Source organism: Mastomys coucha, unplaced genomic scaffold, assembly GCF_008632895.1.
Source record: "Mastomys coucha isolate ucsf_1 unplaced genomic scaffold, UCSF_Mcou_1 pScaffold13, whole genome shotgun sequence".
Lineage (NCBI taxonomy): Eukaryota > Metazoa > Chordata > Mammalia > Rodentia > Muridae > Mastomys > Mastomys coucha.
This window is the reverse complement of record NW_022196895.1, coordinates 78,763,145-78,783,004: the sequence shown is the minus strand read 5'-3', so window position 1 is coordinate 78,783,004 and position 19,860 is coordinate 78,763,145. Positions and strand designations below refer to the sequence as shown.

Below are 19,860 nucleotides of genomic sequence, written 5' to 3'. Positions count from 1 at the left end.
TTCCCAGCACTCACATGCTGGGGCGCAGCTTCCTCTAATTCCAATTCTAGCAGATCCAGTGCCCTCCTCTGGTCTTCATGAGTACTGCACACAAATACATGCAGTCAAAGCACCGGTACAAACACATCAAATGACGATAACAATTTCAAATTTAAAAATAATACAATAGGCGCTGGTATCTCACTGGTTGAAAACATTAGCTGTTCTTGCAGAATTCAGGTTCAGTTCCCAGCACCCACATGGTGGCTCATAGCCATCTGTAACTCTAGGGGATGCAATGGCCTCTAAAGGCAGCAGTCACGCACAGGTACACATATATACACGCAGGCGAACACTCTGTGGCTGCCAACCAAGCCACAGAGCTCCAGACCATCCCACAGAACCCATGGACCTTAACTTTGGAAATTGTTTGTGTATGTCTTCAAATTAAAGTCTATCTTTAACCCTCCAAGCAGTAAGACCCTGAGTACAGCTGCCAATCAGTTACTCTGGTTCAATAACTAAAACACAGATATAGCTTCAATTACGTCCCCTGGACTCTAGCACTTGAATCAGCCCGCTGCCAGGCAAGGAGATTATATGGAAGAGACAAGCCCACATCACAGCCTTGTAAGGACATAGCCCTGCTCCCTCTCAGTAAACCAGAACTCCTGTCACTGAAAAATAGGACCCAGCCCACTCTCTAAGCTCCAACACAGGCACCTTAAAGTGTATTAAACAAAGTGCCTTTCAAATGAATACGAAAGATTCCTGCCCCGAGTGATTAACTAGAAGCCTCTAGAGTCCCGCTTATCACTAACCCTCCAAAACCAGTCAGAGTTTGTCTAAGGAAGGGATGTTATCATCAGAACATTTCAATTTATTATGGTGTTGATATCCCATCTGACCAGCAGATCCTAAGGCAATTGAATAACCATAAATTTCACATGACTGCTTAGAAACAGCCTGAGCTCTTGAGCCCCCAGATGTGCGGCCAACAGAGGGTAGCTAGCTCTGTAGACTTAAATCATTTTCAAGACCAGAACCCAGCGATGAAGCCTAAAGTCCCAGAGACTCAGGGATTTCTGAACCCAGGGAGCAATCAAACAAGGTCTGTCCACTCTCCCGCGGGGACCCTCAGGAAATAGTTTCCTTTCTAAACAGAAAAGTCCATTGACTGCATTAGCATATGTGCTGACTGGCACCTTCTGTCCTCCGTGAGCAATGTACACTTGGCCTTGGTGACCCCACCTGAACACAAGCCAGTGTCACGTTTAAAAGCCTAGCAGGTTTTCTCAACCTGACTCTGTGCTTCCTTCCAGGGGATAATAAGCAGAGGTCCAGACCATTTCAACAGCATTTCACTTATCAAAACAAGCACTACAGTGATTGATACAACCAGGAGTGGAACTTGACCCTCAGTCAAAACAATAAACCTGCAGATCAGAACATCTGCATTTACAAGCGTGAAGAACTGGTAACCAAGAGTCCCCGTCCAAGAACGGGGCACAGCCCCACAACCAGGAAGTAATTCACATGTTGCCTTGAAGACAGGATAAAATGGTACCAGCCAAACTGGAGAGCCTGAAAACTACCTGAGCTTTCTCTCTGTTGTGCCCCAGGGAGTGTGTACCCACCCTGCCATGCTTACTAAATGAGTCTCTGCTCCTTTTCTTCTTAAACACCTTCCCTTCCACCAGCTGTCTGTCTTCACAATACACCCCGTTGTGAAGTGTCCCCTATTTCCTTCTCATTCCCAGCAGCTCAGGAGGAATGACACAATGGTCCACATAGAAAGGATGAGGGCCCTGCAACGTTGGCACGCCCCTCCCTCGGGGAGGGGAGCCCAGGCATCTGGGCAAGTTCAGTACACTCTGATGTGCTTGCCTCACCTCTGCAGAGCAACTCTTCTAACATAGTTACCTGGACATTCATGTGGCTGGCCGGGTGATGGAGCTGGTACTCTGTTAAAGATTAACAACAACACACTCTGCTCCCTTGTCCTTCTGAGAAAACAAGGTGGTCTGCCTGCCTCCTGAAAACTAAGCTAACCCCCCCACACACAACGTTTTCTCCGACTCTAACACAGAGCTGAAAGAGTCCCGCCCTGCTTCCGGTGGGCAGGACCGGCGTGGGGAAGATCCCGTGAGCTCTTCTGACCCTGACTGCAGAATCTGCTCACTATCTACCAGAACAATGTTTCTTACAGAGGTGGATTATCCCTCCCTGGGGCTCCCACCGGGTCTACCTCCAGCCCAGACAATGCTTATCAGTCAGTCTTTTCATTAACACAATGCTCATGTTGTGAGTGTCACAAAAACACGCCCAACTATAAACGTATAAATAATGACTACTTTAATAAGGGCAGTCACCTTTCTCTACTTTTCTAACGAGTGTCATTTTTATCAGCACCAGGCTTTAATGAACTGAGTGAGCTAACCAGCCATCTAAGTACCATTTTTAAACTATGAAAATAATAAGTAAAAACTGGGCATTAAATTATCATAAGATGGTAAAGAACCCACACCCGTCTCTGAACCATGCCTTTTTCTGGCAAAATACGAGATAAAAACTAATTCATCTCAAGCTGCAAAATCACCTTAAGGATTCCTCAATCTAGCACTAAGTATATGGTGAGCATTTGAAGATCCAGGGTGCTTTTGGATCTCTGAATACAAGAGACCACACTCCAATCAAAGGGAGGTAGATGCTCCAGGACAACACAGAGGTACCTGTTGCACACACAACTGCTTTTAGCAAACAGGAGCACCCTGCTGTACACACACCATCCCTTGCATCAATGAGAGCAACCAGTGAAAACTGATTCTCTCCTTCCACCAAAAGGCTTTCGAGACCCTAACCCAGGCTCATAGTGACACCAGTTACCCACTGAGCCACCTCGCAGACCCTCGCTTACATGATTAAGAAACATTCTGAATGTATTAAAAATTTTTAAACATCGTTAATTTTACCCAACTCTCTTTCGATGTGATCATCAGCGTTCTGTCTTAATGAGTGGCAAGCAACAACCTAGCAGACCAAACTCTATCTGAGGCCTGTCTCTAAACAGCCTCTGGGCATGTGTGATGGCTGAAAAAAAAAAAACAAAGCTCTACTGTGTGAGATGGCAAGTTATACAAAATCCGAATTTCTTAAAAAAAAAAAAATGCTTACTATGGGATGCCATCTATGGCTGGCATTTGGAGGATTTGAGGCTTTTTTTAAAGGAAGTATTTATTTGTTTTATGCATATGAGCACACTGTAGCTGTCTTCAGACATACCAGAAGAGGGCATCCGATCCCATTACAGATGGTTATAAGCCACTATGTGGTTGCTGGGAATTGCTCTTAACCTCTGAGCCATCTCTCCAGCCCCCAATCCAAATTTCAAGTGTCCATAGCAAAGGGCTTCTTAGTGGTGCAACATGCCCTCTAAGGCTTTGGTGCTTCAAGGCCAAGACATCTTTACTGACCCAAAAGTCTTATCTGTAGAAAAAGTTTGCTAGGCTGGGGAGATGGCTCAGTGGGTAAGTGTGCTTGCTCTGCAAGCATGAGGACCCCCAAGTTCAAACTCCTAACAGGGAGGGAGGGAAAGAAAAAAAAAAGAAAAGAAAACAATCAAGGCACGGCTACACATGCCTGTAACCCAAAACACACACACACACACACACACACACACACACAATGATAAGGAGAGAGGGAGGAGAGAGGGAAAAGGATGAACATTCCTTCCCCTAAATGTGGCATCTAATGACCTGGGGGTCTCACTAGGGAGGATGACTTTTAAGGCTCCCTATCAGCCCCTGGGGCATGAGGCCAGTAGGACACAGACATGGCCAATGGCCCCAGATGTCTAGAGCCCCAGGTCCTCCTACACTGAGTCTTCCTTAGACCATCCTGGTAACTACGCAAGGCTCACACTTATTTCCAGACCTAGATAGAGGACATAAGAGTGAGCCAAAGTCAGGTGAGCTGCTACAAGCATCCTCTAGACTCTTAGGCAGAAGTCACCTGTAGGAATGGGGAGCCGGCCATGGCTCCCAAAGTGCTCCTATTTCAAGCGGCTCAGACCAAGATGGGAATCAATTCTACAATAATTTCAACAAGCATAGAGTCGGGGCAGGGGGTGGGGTGGGGAGGGGCTGGTCACAAACCAAGGGCAGCTGCCACCAAGGTCGCCTGGCCTGAGAAGCCAGCTACGAGCTTCATTAAGGGTTCGAGTTTGTAAAGAAGCAGAAAGCACTGGCAACTTCCTAAGGCTGTTCTAAATATTAAACAATACATGTAGCTCTCACAACAGGGCCATCTTCAGAGCAGGCACCTGATGAATGGCCTTCAAAGGACACAGACTCATCTGAGGACAGATCATCCAGGCTTTCATCAATTTAAGTCTACTATAAATAATTAGTAAGGGGGCCAGCAGATTAACTCAGCCAGCAAGGTTGCTTGCCACCAAGCCTGACAACCTGGGTTCAAGCCACAGGACCCACGCGCTGGAAGAAGAGAACCAATTCCCACAATTTGATCTCTGACCTCCGCACACGTGCTCTGGTACACTCTGGCCTCGGCAGAAGCATAGTAAGGAAGCTATCAGCAGCTAAGGCCCTGTAGTTTGTTCTTAGGACCTCGGCTTTTTGGTATCTGTAGCCGGAAGTAAACACCTATGAAAACCTCTACAGCATCTGCCCTGACAGTCACTGAGCGGCAAGGTCTGCCCCTGACAGTCACTGAGCGGCAAGGTCTGCCCCTGACAGTCACTGAGCGGCAAGGTCCGCAAAAATAAAGTAAAATACACAGCATTGGAGCTAATGGGAGAGCACCCTGCACTACCAATGGGAGAGCGCCCTGTGTCACACACTGAAAATGAATGATCTCTCTAGGAAGAACCCTAGTGCTTTTCCAGAATAATTAATGCGACATATAAACTGCCCTGTTGAGCTTTTTATTTTGGTTGCCAGAAAGCTCTGATCCTAAATTCTGGCTTATGTGTCCCCCTGGGGGAAGTCTTGAGGCCTGCAAGTGCATCTCAGATCCCCACCATCATGACCAATTAATGACTCCATGTCCTGCCTCTTATTTGTACTTCGTAACAGATTGGATGTGTGACCTTAAGTGCTCTCAGCCTTTCGTGGCAACAGAAATAAATGCAAACTGCTAACAGCAACGTCAAAGTAACGTGATGTCGTCGACCACCCCATACTCAGAGGGGTGGGAGCCTCACCAGTGCCTACAGGGAGAAGCACCCAATGGTGACAAGAATTTGGTAAGTGTATGCAGTGCTCAGCGGACACTGGCCACGGCGTATTCTGAGTTTTTTAGGAAGTTAGAAAAATCATCCAGTATAAATACCCAGTGTAAGGCCAGCACAATGGCTTGGAAGGTAAAGGCATTTGCCAAAAGTTGATGCCCAGGACCCATGTGCTAATTCCTCCATGTTGTCGCCTGACATCCGTATCATGGTAAGCACACGCCCTTACACACAAAATGTAAACAAACAAATGAACAGGGCTGGAGGGGTGTCTCAGCAGTTCTGAGTACTCACTGCTCTGCTCTTTCAGAGGATCTGAGTTCAACTCCCACTTTTTGCCAAGCAGCTCCCAGCCGCCTGTCACTCCGCTCAAGGGTTTCAACACTACCTTCTGGCTTCCACGGAAAACCCTAACCACATGCAGGCACCCACACAAACACATCCACGTGATTCAAGAAATACACTGAGTTCCTGAGCACACTGTTTCAGGTAAACAATGACAACTTAATCCTCTCTGGAAAACGCACATCGTTCTGAGTTTGGGAGTCGGCCTGGACATCCTTCCTCCCCTCAGAGAACACCTAGGCCGGCTGGCGCTGTCTGTTACAGTGACCTCACACAAGAGCTTAGCTTGTGCTGCTTTCCCAATAAAGCAAAACTAAGCATCGCTGGTTATGGAGGACCCAGGAGTCAAGAGTCTAGCAGTCATTAATGATCACAATGAGCCAGGGAGCAACTGGGGCACACAAGGAAAAAAAAAAAAAAAAAAAAAAAAACAGCACTCCAGCTCAGTGCTCCAGCTCGGTGCTCCAGCTCAGTGCTCCAGCTCAGTGCTCCAGCTCAGTGCTCCAGCTCAGCGCTCCAGCTCGGCGCTCCAGCTCGGTGCTCCAGCTCAGTGCTCCAGCTCAGCGCTCCAGCTCAGTGCTCCAGCTCAGCACTCCAGCTCAGCACTCCAGCTCGGCGCTCAGCTCGGCGCTCAGCTCAGTGCTCCAGCTCAGTGCTCCAGCTCAGTGCTCCAGCTCAGCACTCCAGCTCGGCGCTCAGCTCGGCACTCAGCTCAGTGCTCCAGCTCAGTGCTCCAGCTCAGTGGGCTACCAACGCCGGATTACCAAAGGCTGAATTACCAAAGAGAAAAAGCACCTGCTCTGCCTCTGGGCTCTTCTCCCCTTTCTTGCTATCTTGTCCGTGTATGCCCCAGCTGAGCTCCGAGGCCAGCGACGGCCCACGTACTGGTCAGCTCTCCGTCCCTGCCACCTCTGGTACGCACCTTACCAGCTTGGCCCCACCCAGACCTCTCTGGCAATGCCTTCAGGATCTGCTCACCTGCTCCAGCCTGAGGACACTAGCTTTGGACTGTGACATCAGATTGCCTGCGGGCTCTTCTGACGCCTTTCCTAATCTTCTGGTGATTCTTTTCTTCTAGAGTTTTTTTTATGCTGTGTCAATAACTTGCTTACAAGATGTGATGTTTCTAGGTACTATCAGTCCCGAACTTACCGAATGAAAGGCCCTGGGTTTTATCTCAGTACTGGAGGGAAATGAAGTCTGGTTAAGGACCTGAGCTCAGACCCCCAGTGCCCACAGAAAAACGGAGCCCAATAGTTTGTGTCTATAATCCCAGTGCTGGAGAGACACAGATTCTTAGAGCTCAGGGGACAGCCAGCCTAACCTCATTGTTCACAAACACCCACACACACATGTGCACACACTCACATGAACACACACAGTGCTGCTGGTATTGGTAGCTACCACTGAATTTCCTTGAAAAGTCTACACCTTTGCCCACGGGGCAGCCTATGCTGACAGATGGCTGGCTGGGAGGCCAGCGTCTCTGCTTCCTCCTGGACAGTACTCTGCAGTGACCTCAGATGGTGACAACTGGCCCAGTTCTTACGCAAACACTTCACCGTGGAGACGCAAATACTGAATCGACACTTTTTCCACCGGTTTGGAGCTAGCTCTGAGCACCACAGGTGAGCTGAGAGGTGCTCCATCAACCTTGCTTAGTAACTGATCGGTTGGCAGCTTGGTGCTGAGTCAGCAGACTTCTTAGCAACCGTGTCCTCTAGGCGGACTTTGAGCACACCTAGCTGAGTGTATTCAGTGCCAATATCCTGGAAAGAAAACCAACCTGGTTTGAAGAACCCAGGCCAAGCCCCACCCCATCTATGGCCTTGGCCGAGTGACCAGATCTTCCTGCAGTTCAGCACCTATAGAACTCCAGGTTCACCCCCAACCCCCCCAAAAAAAATCACTTCTAAGTCACCTAGATACAGTAAAGTCCAAACCAAAATATACAAAGAAATACAAATGATCATGAAAGCACTATCATGGTCTACAGTGAGGCCAGTCTCAAAAGAAAACAAAAGAAACATGGGGGGGGGGGTAGGAAGGAGGGGTGTGGGAGGGAGGGAATAAGGAAGGAGGGATGGGGGAGGGAAAAGAAAAAAAAAACCTTAGACCACTCAGAACACGGCTCCAGTTGGTAACTCACCCCCCAGGACTGGAGAACAACCCAGTGCCAGGACACTTATCTTCCATTCTCAGAGCCGCAAAAGGACTAATGACCACCCCCCCCCCAAGTAAGCACCTAAGGAAGCCTGTCTGAGCCAAAAGACCTAATGCACTTTCTAAAATGGGTGACTGTTCTCACCGACAGCAGGACTGAATGCTACAGCACATGTTCCAGCTGCCCCTGCATGTGTGCACCGCAACGGGAACACACCGCACAGTCAGCTCCCAAGTTCCAGGTGAGACAGACACTCTAAACCGCGTGCGGGTCTGGAACAGGCACCGCTCCCTGAAGTTAATGTTCAGGACAGCCTATAATCTTCCACCAACCTAGAAAACAAGTGGTAAGCCTGTCTACCAGTAAAGCCATTAACCTGCTCTGCTTTTCTGTCACCGGGGTAATTTACAGAGGCTAATTTTAATCCTCCCACTAATCCCGTGGTTCTACGGAACAGTCCCCAGGTTCGTGTTGCAATGGAGAGAGTGCTCATACCCCAGAAACCACTTACTGTCCGTGTTAGGACTGACACCATGCTTCGCACCTCTCAATCTTTTGTTTAGTGAAAAGTCATTTCTGAGGGAAGGAGGACAATCGGGTGCCCGGGCCATGTGCTATCCTCTTTACAATAACCAGGAAAGAATACCGTCATCACGTTCATGAGTCACACTAAGGACACCGTAAGTACTAGTAAGACTAGAAGATCCATCTGGATCTTGGGGATGTAGTTATTGATGGGTGACAGTATTTTCTCATATTGTTACGGAAATACTAAGTCACTGGTCATTCAGCGTGATGCGTGTGCAAGGCAAGACACAGTTCTACTGTTCAGACTCTGGGCAGGGTGCAGCCTGCACAGTCCACAGACCATGGCCTGGGGACACACACATGACCAAGCCTATGTGTTTACTTCTCTCCTTTAAACAGGAAAGCCAGGAAATGAAGGACAACGAAGCCATGTGAGAAGACAACAGTGTCCGGAGGCTTTGGGACAGCACAGCTACACATTTGTCAGGAATGGAGGTCAATGGTGACAAGGCAGGTGGATGGATGCCCTCCTGAATCTCAGGATGCAAATCTTCCCTTGTGAATCAAATACAGTCTAACCAACCCCCCCTCCCCCAGCTAGAGTGTGCAGACAAAACTGTCAGAAGCCAAACATCAACTACACGTGTCTATAATTCCACAACAGCTCAGAACTTCAGGAAAACTAGAAAACTCTGAATCTATGAAACCATCAGTAAACCTGGGAAGATGTGAACAGAGCAGGCTACTTCCTGACTCACCCTTGGGCAGCAGGGTTGGGGGGGGAGCTAAGCCCTTAAGATCAGTGGGGGAGGGTAACACACATTTTGAGCCCTAGGTTAAAAAATCACAGGAACAGTAAGGAACTAGAGTTCCCTCTGACCAGCAGGTCTTTAGGCTTACCCCCAAGGATAAGTCTTAACCACTCCTATTCAACATTTGTATAGTCACTCAACACTCACTGGCCAACTATTTCCCATCGACACAAATCTTGCTCACCACTCATAAATACCAGCTGAAGAAGCTGCTAAAGCCACAACCACCTCTGGACCCAGCTTCCAATGCATCACTGCCTGTACTCAATTTCAAAGAACATTCTCGAATGCCAAGCTAAATCAATGTCCAGCACAGCTCTAGTCAGCTCATGCAATATAGGTTAAATAGAACCATATGGTAAAGACAGACACATGCTGCCCTTTGCTGAAACAAAGGGTCAAAATTCCTAGACAAATTGTCCCTGCCCCTTCACATGGGAGGAGGTGGGGATGATTGGAGCGAGTGACTTCTGAAGTACTAAGAATTTGGGGTGTGGGGGTAGGGGTCAACTTACTGCCTTCCATTAACAAAATATTAGGTTCAACAGAGCGCCTCCATTTTGACTCTCTCTAGGCCTCGAAAGCTAACCCCGTATTGTAATCTCTAAGCATCATCTCCTCACTGAGCAGCAGGAGGGCAGGCCAGCTGTGTCAGGAGGCACTGGCATCATCTGGTCCCCAGAGTGTGCAAGGCAGTGAGAGACATGTCTACCTGTTTCGAAGGAATAGAACACCTGCTCGACGAAGCTGAGAATAAAACAGTAAGACCTGGGCCTACCTCCTCCCGCGGCCACGGAGCCAGTCAGAACGTCATTACAGACTGTACGGGAAAAGAGCGCGGACTGTAGCAACTTCATTACATTCCTGACTCAAATCACCCAGAGAAAAACAATCTCCCAGAAAGAGCACATCCTGGAACAGAGACCGACCATCTGATGAAACTGCTTTTCAGATTATTTTTTTCCTCTGTTCTCCAATTCTGTGTCTTACTCATTACTTAACATATATTTACATGCTTGCTTTCTAAAAATAGCTTTAGTTCTAATTACTCTGCTTAGTAATTTCCAGGACCGTTTGGGCTGAAGATTAAATGCCAGATCTTTCTTGAAAAACTACTTTTAAGGCATGTAGAAGAGGCACAAAATTATACTTCTTGACAATTCCTATGTGTGCACGAGGAAGCAGCTCCTTCCACACAAATACCACTGCTCTCAATCTGGCAGGGAAGGCCACAGCTGCCAGCGTCACGTGCAGGCAGATGCAGGGGATAAAGAAGGCAAAGAGGACAGTTGCAACTGCCAATTTTCCCCAATCCTTCGGAAATATACCTCACTGACCTCAAGAGACAGGCCAAGGCATTTACAGTACCAGAAATGTACTCATATGTCCGAAGTATGTCTCCTTGGAATAAAATTACTTTACAGTAGAGGGTTGTTTGGTTGTTTGTTTTTGTTTTGTTTTTGTAGGATTCGGATAAACATTCCAAATTCACAATGTCTCCCTTCGTGTGTTCTTCCATAAGGTTAGTTTTACTAATAAATTCGCCCAAAATAGAAACATTAGATAGGATCTTCTCTTAAATTGGGTTTCTGGTAATTTTCAAAAATTGTTGAAAACTCTGAAGTAAGCATACTGGCTTCCAATAACAAAAAGACTCCCGCCACCCTCCTGGGCAGGACAGGAGAGGAAGGGTGCTCTCTCAGAACAGATAAGAATAAGGTCTTACCTCCCGCCCAGCGGCAAAACTCCCGGCTGGTGAGAGAAAGGAGGATGAGGGCCAGGGCCTGAGCGGAAAGCGCTGCCCCTCCGACGCCCCCTGATACTCTACACCCTGAACAGGTGGCCGCTTCTACACTCACACACTCCGGGCAGCCTGGTGCAGAGAGGCTGGGATCGGGCCCCACAGGACCAGTCCCAGCACAAGCGGACAAGAGTCAAACCCTCCCCGCAGCCCCTGAGCATCTCCAGGGTCCACATTCACACCTGCCTCTCGGCCTCTCCAAGCTCCTCTCCGTCGGGGACCGCACACAGCTTGGGCTTCCAGGAGCCACTTCTTCCTTCCTCGGGCTTCACCACAGCCCTACATCCTGAAGCTGGGCTTGCTGGGAAACGGCAGCTCCTGAGGAGCTGCAGTTCCCAGCAGCAACCAGAGGGGTCGCTCGCCTACCCTGCCAGCTACGGAGTAATGAAATTAGTCCCTCAGGCTTCCACGTGAATAAATCTGGACGCTAAGGTCAAAGGTGCCGAATTGTGAGCAGCCCCGAGAAGCCTAGTGAAGCACCAAGCAAAACTCAGGTGGGCTCACAACGCAGCTGGGGGGCCTGGGGTGGGGGGCGGCAAGCTCAGGAAGATGGGAGATAGGGGATTTCCCCGAAGTTTCCAGAAGTTGGGGGGAGGGGGGCTAACAAAGAGGTCCATTTTAAAAAGAACTGCGTTCAGGTTAGCTTTCCCCAAGCACTGAAACATATAAACACGAATTTGGTAAGCTGTGCTTTTGAGGAAGGAATGATAGTCCCAGGTTCAAAAGTTTATAAAGGAAATGCCCAACTAACTGTGTTTCTCCTTTCGTCCTTGAGTTCTATGAATTAGGATCAAGTCCACGTGTACCGCTAAGAGAAATTTGGGCGATTCGAGATAAATAGGGCCCAGTCGAAAACCCAAAGTGAAAACGGATACGTCCCCTGCACAGTGACAGCCATGTTTGCTTTGGTTGTGGGCCTAGTGATAGGATAAGCAAACGATTTCTTAGTGGGCCACAATTAACACCTGTCCTTTTCTCCTAAATTGAAAGTCGAGTAAGAAACAGAGTCGTGAGGTGACCAGGCGACCCTCTAAAGGAGCAACATTATAATAGGAAAGCACGCAGGCTAGGGCATGCTCCCTCTTCTGCTGCCCAACAGAATCAGCTTACATTTCGGCTCCTATTTCCATGGCCTTAAGGTATAATGCAGCTGAAATTCAACACACAACCTCCAGTCCCACTCAACGCCACTCCCACAAAATTCTTTTTCAAAGATTCCTCCTGGTAAATTGTGAATAAGGCCAAAACAGATCCTGGAGTATGAATACACAAAAATCTACAACCACCCCTTAAACCCAGGACTGGTTTTTCGAGAAGGGAGCCATGACTAAACACTTAAGTTGCCAGGGTACATTACCAGCTTCCCCCAGTGGAAGACTGGGGGCCATCTGTTTCAGCATTTCCCCACTTCAAAGTATTCTTAAAGAATCTCTTTTTCTCTTTCACATAATTGTTGCTAAACTTAATCACATCAAATGCTCCACTTACAAAACTCAGCTATCTCCTGGTAGGAACCAGTAAGACAAAGGGAGCTACAAGTTTCATTTATGAAAGTGGAGAAAAACAGTGTGACCCGTTCCAGGGCTGGGGGCTGGGGGCTTCTCTCAATCCACTTTCATGGTGTCTCTGGGACTCCGTGGGAAGTGAAGAAACAGATAAGATTTCAGCATCGCAGGACATCCTTTTAAGGTACTTTAGTTGCCACTACAAGGCACTTACAAGTAAGTGTCCAAAAACTGCTAAGGTAGCTACCATGAGGACATTATCAGCAATTAGTTATCACAACACATACCAAAGTTAAAGTTTGGGGCCGTAGGATGATTTTATGCATTCGATTTTTAAAAGCTCAGAACCACAAATAATCAAAATTCCCTTCTTTCTGTCCACTTTTGGGAGCAGTGAGCGGCCAAAGAGCAAGCTACTGGGTTTTGTTTCCTTTTGGAAAGGCATGCCTGCTCCTCTTTCGAGCTTTATTACAGACCCACTGGGATGGCTTCTCTTTTTGAATGCTAATGTACTCTGAAGGCTTCAGTATTAGCAAGTGTAAGGAAACAAAGTTCTCCTAATGAACTAAGAAAATATTGGACATGTATTTATCTTAACACATCAGGATTTTAATTTGATTATCAAAACAGTTTGTGAGCTTTTCCCTGAGCTCAGTTTATCCCAGAGCCCATTCGAGATGGCTATGGGGTCACTCTCGTGGAACTAAAGCTGTCCCCATCCAGTGACCCAACTCACACCCCTGACACCAGGGCAGCTCAACTCCATCTCTAATTTTACTGGGGGGGGGGGGGGGGGGGGGAGGGGACACTTAGATTAATGCACAACAGTACTGTGGTATATTTAATTCTCGCCGGTCTGTGTAAATAAAAATACACAGCTATTTTGACTCAACAATTGAAGAATGCGAGGGAAAAAAAAATGAGTGATTAAAAAAGGGCTCTTGTGTACAGGGCAGTAACGAATATCATATCAAATAGCAGGCATGCCTAGTTCCTTAAAGTAACACATTCCAAACCGAAATACTCCAATTATATTAATAGGGAGGTTTAAAACGTAATCTGGAAAGATCCTGCTGGGGAGATAGCCTCCTTGCTTCTACGCCGGTCAACGCACATCAATTTTTAAATTACATTTAATCAACATTCAAGACTTAATGGTAGGTTCACCGGGACGTGACTTTCTGCTATACCTTTAATTAAGACGCCGTCTAAAGTTCCTTCCGAGACTCGCTGGTTAAGTGGGCACCGCGAGTGGACCAGAGGTCCAAGCACTCGGTCCTTTGTTACTCAATGGACACCCTGGAAGGCCCGCCCCAGCCCAAGGGCACATCTGGGCTTCTGGAAATAACCCAACGTCCATTCGGGCCTCCCCTCCACCCAGGCATCGATCAGGTCTTCCCGCATAGACCTCCGAGGCCCCCCTCCCCCTGGAGCCGCCAGCACTCCGGACCCACGGGCCACTCCCGCCCCGGAGAAGCCGGGCCCAACTCAGGTGTGGAGACTTACATAACCGCCCCCCAGAGGGGGGACGTCTCCCCTCCCAACCCACCTCCGACAGAACAAAGTGAAGTTTAAAATAGAAACCAATTACCTGGCCTGCCTGCGGTGCTGGGCCGCGAAGCCCCGCCGCGCCTCCGTAAACCCCCCCCCTCTCCCGGCCGGGCCACCCCTCCGCACCCACGCACGCCCACGCCGCGGCCCCCACGAGTTCGCCGCCCCTCCCCCACTTGCCCCCGTGCCCACGCCCCTCCCCCACGGCCCGCGCCCCCACGGCCCGCACGGACCCCCAAGCCTTTGTTACGGTGCGAAGTTGGGCTGCGGGTCCCCGTCTCTTTCACTTCTTGGGTTACAGTGAAGGCGTGTGACGTCCGCTCCACATGACGGGGGCGGGGGGCGGGCGCCCGAGAAGAGGGGGCGGCCGACCGGGGCCTCCCCTCCAGCGCCCCGCCCACGGCCCGCCCCCCGCAGCCCGAAGCCCGCAGCCCAGCAACAAGCGGCCGCCGCCCCCGCCCGGGGGACAGGCAGGTGGGTGTCCCGCCCCCAGCAGCACGCCACGCCTCTAGGGCGGGCAGGTGGTGCCCTGCCCCCGCGCAGCCTTCTCCCACCCCCACCCCCCCAACCCTCACCAGCCACCCAGACCCACGCCCCCCCAGCGGCGCCGAGCGGCCGGGACACACAGAAATAGGAATGATTTAATGCAACGACATACCCATTCCTCAAGCCACGGGCTTGCAGAGATTGGAGAGAGGGCCGAAAGGGGTGGCGATCCGGTTGGGTGGAAACGGCCCGCGTAGGAGGAGATACGCGAACTGACAACACCTAGTAACCGAGTGGGAAATCTCGGGGCGGGGGCACCCCGGAGGTGACCTCGGTGCATGCAGACACTGCAGACCTGGTGTGGACACAGTGCCTTCCAAGGTCTGCGGCCCCCACAGGGGTCTCGAAAAAGGGAAGCGCACGCGTGTTTTTAACCCGACACTGCATCTTCGCCACCACCACCCCCTAGTGAATCACAAGGCCGACCACCGAGCTCCCCGAAGGCCCGGCATTTAAGCCCAAACTAGGCAGTCCAGGTCCGGCGCGTTCAAGTCCCGAAGTGAGTGCTGCACTAGTCGCCCATCACTACGGACGTTCCTAAGTGGAGCGGAGTCAGACAGCAGGCAGCGTAGTGTGGCCCGTGACACTCCGCCAGTGAATGTACCCATTGTGCGGAGCAGACGCAGCACTAAGACCCATGAACACCAGAGCTTCTATTAACCAAGAACAGCCCGCGTTCTAGAATTTACCATGGACTAAGTATCACTCCCCTTGAGAGACTGAAAATTGGAAGTTGGAAGACAGACGAACGGTGCCCTTCACTTTTATAGGGAGTTAATATCCTTTTTCAACAATCCCCGACCTCTGTATGTTTGCTATCCGCAAGTGGCTACGACACGACCCCACCGGAGCCTGGAACCAGGAGGATAAAACTGCTCCTGGGTCCCCAATGGCTGAGACGTGTTATCAATCGTTCCTCTTTCCTTTCCATGTGGCAGGTTTCGACTTGAATCCGAAAGTGTCTCTACTGCCCAGTCTTCGCAGGAAGACGTTGGGAGGGGGCAGGGTCTCCACTTGGACTGCTGCGTGCGCATCTAGCTGGACAGACTTGGATAAAAGCGTGTCCACGTCTACAGCACACATCTGTGCAAATGCGGGAGCCTGCGGATGCGCGCGTCTGGCCCGACTCTGGGCCGATACACGGGCGCGTGGTCGCGCGTGCGCGCGCTCACACACACACACACACACACACACACACACCCCAAATTACCTCCGGGGATAGAGAAAGCTGCTGCGGATTGGTCGACAGAGCCGTCACTCAAACCCAGGAGGCAGGGAGACTTTGCAAGGCAGTTTCTTTTCTCTTTCCCCTCCTTGTCGTTCCATTTAATGGTAAAACAACAGCAGATCTTTGAAAAGTTAGCCATCTATGCAGAGTCTGTCTCCCTAACGAGGCCAGAGTCAGAGAATACCATTTAAATATATCCCGTACTTCCACAATGAACGACAAGGGAAATGGGCAGCCAGAACAGGGAGCCCAGAGTAAGGGGGGTGGTCAGTGATCGGGGCGGGTAGACTAGGAGTAGAGTTGTTCTCAACACCCCAAAAAGGACTTTGACCTTTGAGTGATTTAATAATTTAAAATTGTTTTCACGAGTCAGATTATAACAAACGGTCGGCCCTAATTTTTCGAGTCGTTATTTTATTATTTAAGCTTGCTGAACCAAGCATGTTTCCTTAAGAAAGAACTGACCTATTTTTGGCTGGAGATAAACGATCATGTTAACAGATGTTAATCTTGTAATCTGTTTTTCCTGTAAGGCACTTCACATACCCGGGCTTCAAGACCTTAAAAATAACATCTTTTCCAAAAAGACCTGACGTCACAATCCACTCTCCGGGGGGAGATAATCACACTCCCCTCCAGTTCCCTTTCTCCTGCAATGATTTCAAAGACATTAAACCTTTTTCACTTTATAAGTGCCGATTTGTTCTGCCTCAACTCCCACAGGCTTTTATTTGCATTTCAAATTCCACAGGTTACACCAGTCGCCTTTTCAAAAAAAAAAAAAAATGTAAACCAACAATGAAGCAGTAAATGGCTTTTTTGTGCATCTGGATTAAATAAGACACCGAATGAATATATTTAAAAAGAGGGGCCGAGCAAGTTGATCTGTGCTCACCCAGAGACCAAGTGACTGACTCTTCATCAGCAAACCAGGCAATGAGTTAGCTACACACAGCCCCGGAGCTGGGGGTTGGGGGAATTGGGCCGGTCGGCTGTGGAGAGCTTGTTAACGCTGGTGATGGATGCGGCTGACTTACAGACCCACATTTTTCGGGTAAAAGGCTGGTTCTCTGGAGTCCTAATTGCAGGGATCCACTGGCTTCCCAACTCACAAAGCCTGATACTCATCTCACAACGACCTTCCTCCGTGAACCCCGCTGGCTTAAAGACCCCACTAGCCTGGCTTTCGACGAACTTATTCAGACAAAGTTTCTTTTACAACTTCACGAGGTGGTTTAATCTAAGTGCTGATCTTAACTATTCGGTATGTTCTCCCTGGAAATGGCAGAGGAGGCGCCTTTCCAACTCCTACCCCACCCCCGCAGCATACACCCCACTGCGTTCTTCTCTTTCACACACCCGGGTGTAATTCTTGTGTATACGTACAGTGTGTATTTGTACACACACATATATGGTTATCAATAAGTCCCCCACCCCCACTCTGCCATAGCCCAGCAAGGCAAATCGCAATTCCGTGGAGTCCCCGCCGCGCTGATCTCCTTCTAGCCCCACTCCGAGTCACTTCCAGAACCTCGCCCCCGCCCCCACCCCTATGCGAACTTCCCTTTCTATAGCGATCCCACTTCTTCAGTGCTGGGGGTCACTCAAGTCTCCCCGCTGACGTGCAGGACTCCGGGGTGGGGACAGTGAGAACAGCCCCCCACCACCACCAAACACAAATACGCAAACACGTCCCCTAGGCAGCGGCGCTCTGTGCCCACAGGCATCGATCCCCTCCGCCAAACCCTTAATAATTGAAACGGCTCCTTCGGCCCCGCCGCCCATCACCCACCTTCATTAGCCAGAGCGTTTTACTTTAAAGTAAGGCAATTTGCTCTTTGTCTCCTAATGGATGAGAGCGCATCCGAGCTCCCCTCCTCCCGCGTCGCCTTTGACGAAGTGTACAAAGCCAGAGCCTCTTCCGCGCTCCCACCCCGGCCCCCACCCCGCCCCTCCACTGCGGTAAAAGCCACCTCCCGGGCGCTCGCCCTGCCGCCCGAAGTTTCATCTTCTTCTCTCCTGGAATTGCAGAGCGGAGTAACTACCAACACAGAAAGCCAAGTCGCCCCTCCTGGCGCCAGAGACCTTCTACAGGGTGCGCCCCCTGCCCAGCGCACCCCCACCCCACGGGGCACAGCAGGGTCTTGCGCACGTAGTGGGTCCCGACCTTCCCGGCCTTGCCTGTCGGTCCTCCCGCCTCTGAGCCAGAAAGCACCCCCGCCCTGCGGCCCCTACCTTGGCCGGGAGGCGGCGGGCCCCAGGAGGAGGAGGACGCGCACGCCCCGCGCATCTGAAGGTGAAGCAGAGCGCCCGCGGCGCGGAGCCGAGCGCTGCTCTAGACCGACCGCGCCAGCTGCGCCCTGGCGCGGGGGACGCGCGAGGACGCGCGGGACCCGCCACGCGCCCGGCCCCCCTCCGCGCGCCGCGCGCGCGCCCGGGACGCACCGGCCCCGCGGGGGCCTAGGCGCCAGCAGGGCTCGGAGGGACTGAACGGCGCAGAGAAGGGGACCCGGCGTCCACGGCCTGAGCAGGCCCGAGGCTTCCCCCAGCCCGGGAATGGTCTGCCCTGTAGGAAACGCACACGCTCCACTATTGTCTCATCAGCACAAAGTTCTGCCACACTGCGGAGAAAGTCTGGAGGCTCGCGATGACTCAGACCTGGATAATTCCTCCCCTAATAGCCCTGAATCACGACGTCGGCGGCTAGTGGTCGCCCCTCTGCTTAAGGTCTCAGGTTGCCGCAGCTCCAGTTCCTGGAGGCTGTTTACGCGCGTACACCGCACACACACACACACACACACACACACACACACACACACACACAGACGTGCTTGGGATGCTTGTCCTGCCTGCTCAAGCACCTGGACTCTGAGCCTCGACCCCACACCAAACGGTGTCCACCCTGCCCGCGGCCTCAGAAGCGCTCGTGTCCCCTGAACTTCCCCGGAGCGAGTCTGGGAGTCCGCACGCTTCGGGAAGAACAGGAAAGCTCTGGGACAGAGTGGAGCTTGGACTCCTCGTTTATCACCATGGCTGTTTACTTGTGTCTTCAAAGTTCGACTCATTTTGCTTTGGTTCTGAAAACTTCATTTGTGCACACCCCACCCCAACCCCACGCTATAACTACCCTCCGGGGGTCGTAGTTAGTGACAATATATTGAGTCTGTGAATCAAAACCTTGATTTCGCTCCCCAAAGCTTTCTTGGTACTTGGCAGGGAGGGGCTGGGGGAGGGGGGAGGGGAGCTGGAGCAGAAGGAGGAGAGAGGAGGAGGGGCCGGGGAGCGCGCCCCGCGATCCGCGGTGACGTAGGCCAGGGGAGCTGTGGCCTGCGGAGGGGCACTCTTCTCCCACCAGGCTCTTGGCCATATTGTTCGGCTGCTGAGCGTGATAACTCCGCAGTGGAGATGCATTCGAGCCAAGACGCCCGAGTTGGCTCTGCCGAACAATCAGCGCCAAGATCCGGGCGGTTACCTTTCGCGGTGGCTTTTCCTCGTGCTTACTCTCGCTGCTCGTGCAGCTCGGGGGCCCTCCCTGGCCACTGGTTTTGCAATAGAAACTCCTGTGCGGACGAGCTGCAAAGGGCGGCGCTTGTACCCTGGCAGAGCTGGCAATCGGGCGGGGGCCTGGCTGAGAGTGAGATGTTTCCGTGTGCATGCTTGTATTTCCGCCGAGGAGGGGGCGCAGAGGGAGGAGGCCAGCGAGGAATGTCCCAGGAATCATAAAATGTAAGCTCCGTGTGATTAATGGTCGGCACTAATTTGGAAAGCAGGCATGTTAAAGGTCACGGCCAATTGTTGCTAGTTTCAGCCTGAATGCTTAAGTGGGATGTATTCCTGAACAATCACATTTAAGTCTGATTCACAGAAAACTATTGAAGTGCCCACAATTCATTACAATACCCAATGAAAATTCACCAGAAAAGCGTCACCCAGCTCAGCTAATGACATTATAAATATCATGTGTAGACGTTGCATGTGTGTACACAATCTCCAACACAGATTCAAAAATTTGTAGCACAGTTTTTAATTGAAGATGTTTGAGGATTAGTATTTTTAAATCAATAGCCCCCGACAGGCAGGAGGCTTCTGTCTGACTAGTTTGTTCTAGTTTCCGACTACAGGTTGCATTAATAATTTCCATGTGTTGAAAAAC

The 19,860-nt window shown here is 50.7% G+C and overlaps 1 protein-coding gene across 14 annotated transcripts in view; it reads right to left on the bottom strand.

The window, feature by feature from the left end:
• Znf516 (zinc finger protein 516) overlaps positions 1–19,264 on the bottom strand; it is a 103,346-nt gene extending 84,082 nt beyond the window's left edge. For 5 of the 14 annotated variants that reach the window (XM_031366174.1, XM_031366162.1, XM_031366175.1 and 2 more), the window contains exon 1: positions 17,943–18,104. The gene's annotated coding sequence lies outside the window, so the exon portion shown is untranslated. Of the gene's footprint in view, positions 1–7,721; positions 10,191–11,059; positions 13,139–13,973; positions 14,078–14,166; positions 14,290–14,591; positions 14,612–17,499; positions 17,766–17,792; positions 17,812–17,942; positions 18,105–18,288; positions 18,311–19,179 lie in introns of those variants that run through there. The other 9 variants (XM_031366168.1, XM_031366172.1, XM_031366173.1 and 6 more) reach the window with 9 other exon arrangements.
• Positions 19,265–19,860: the final 596 nt, after the last annotated feature.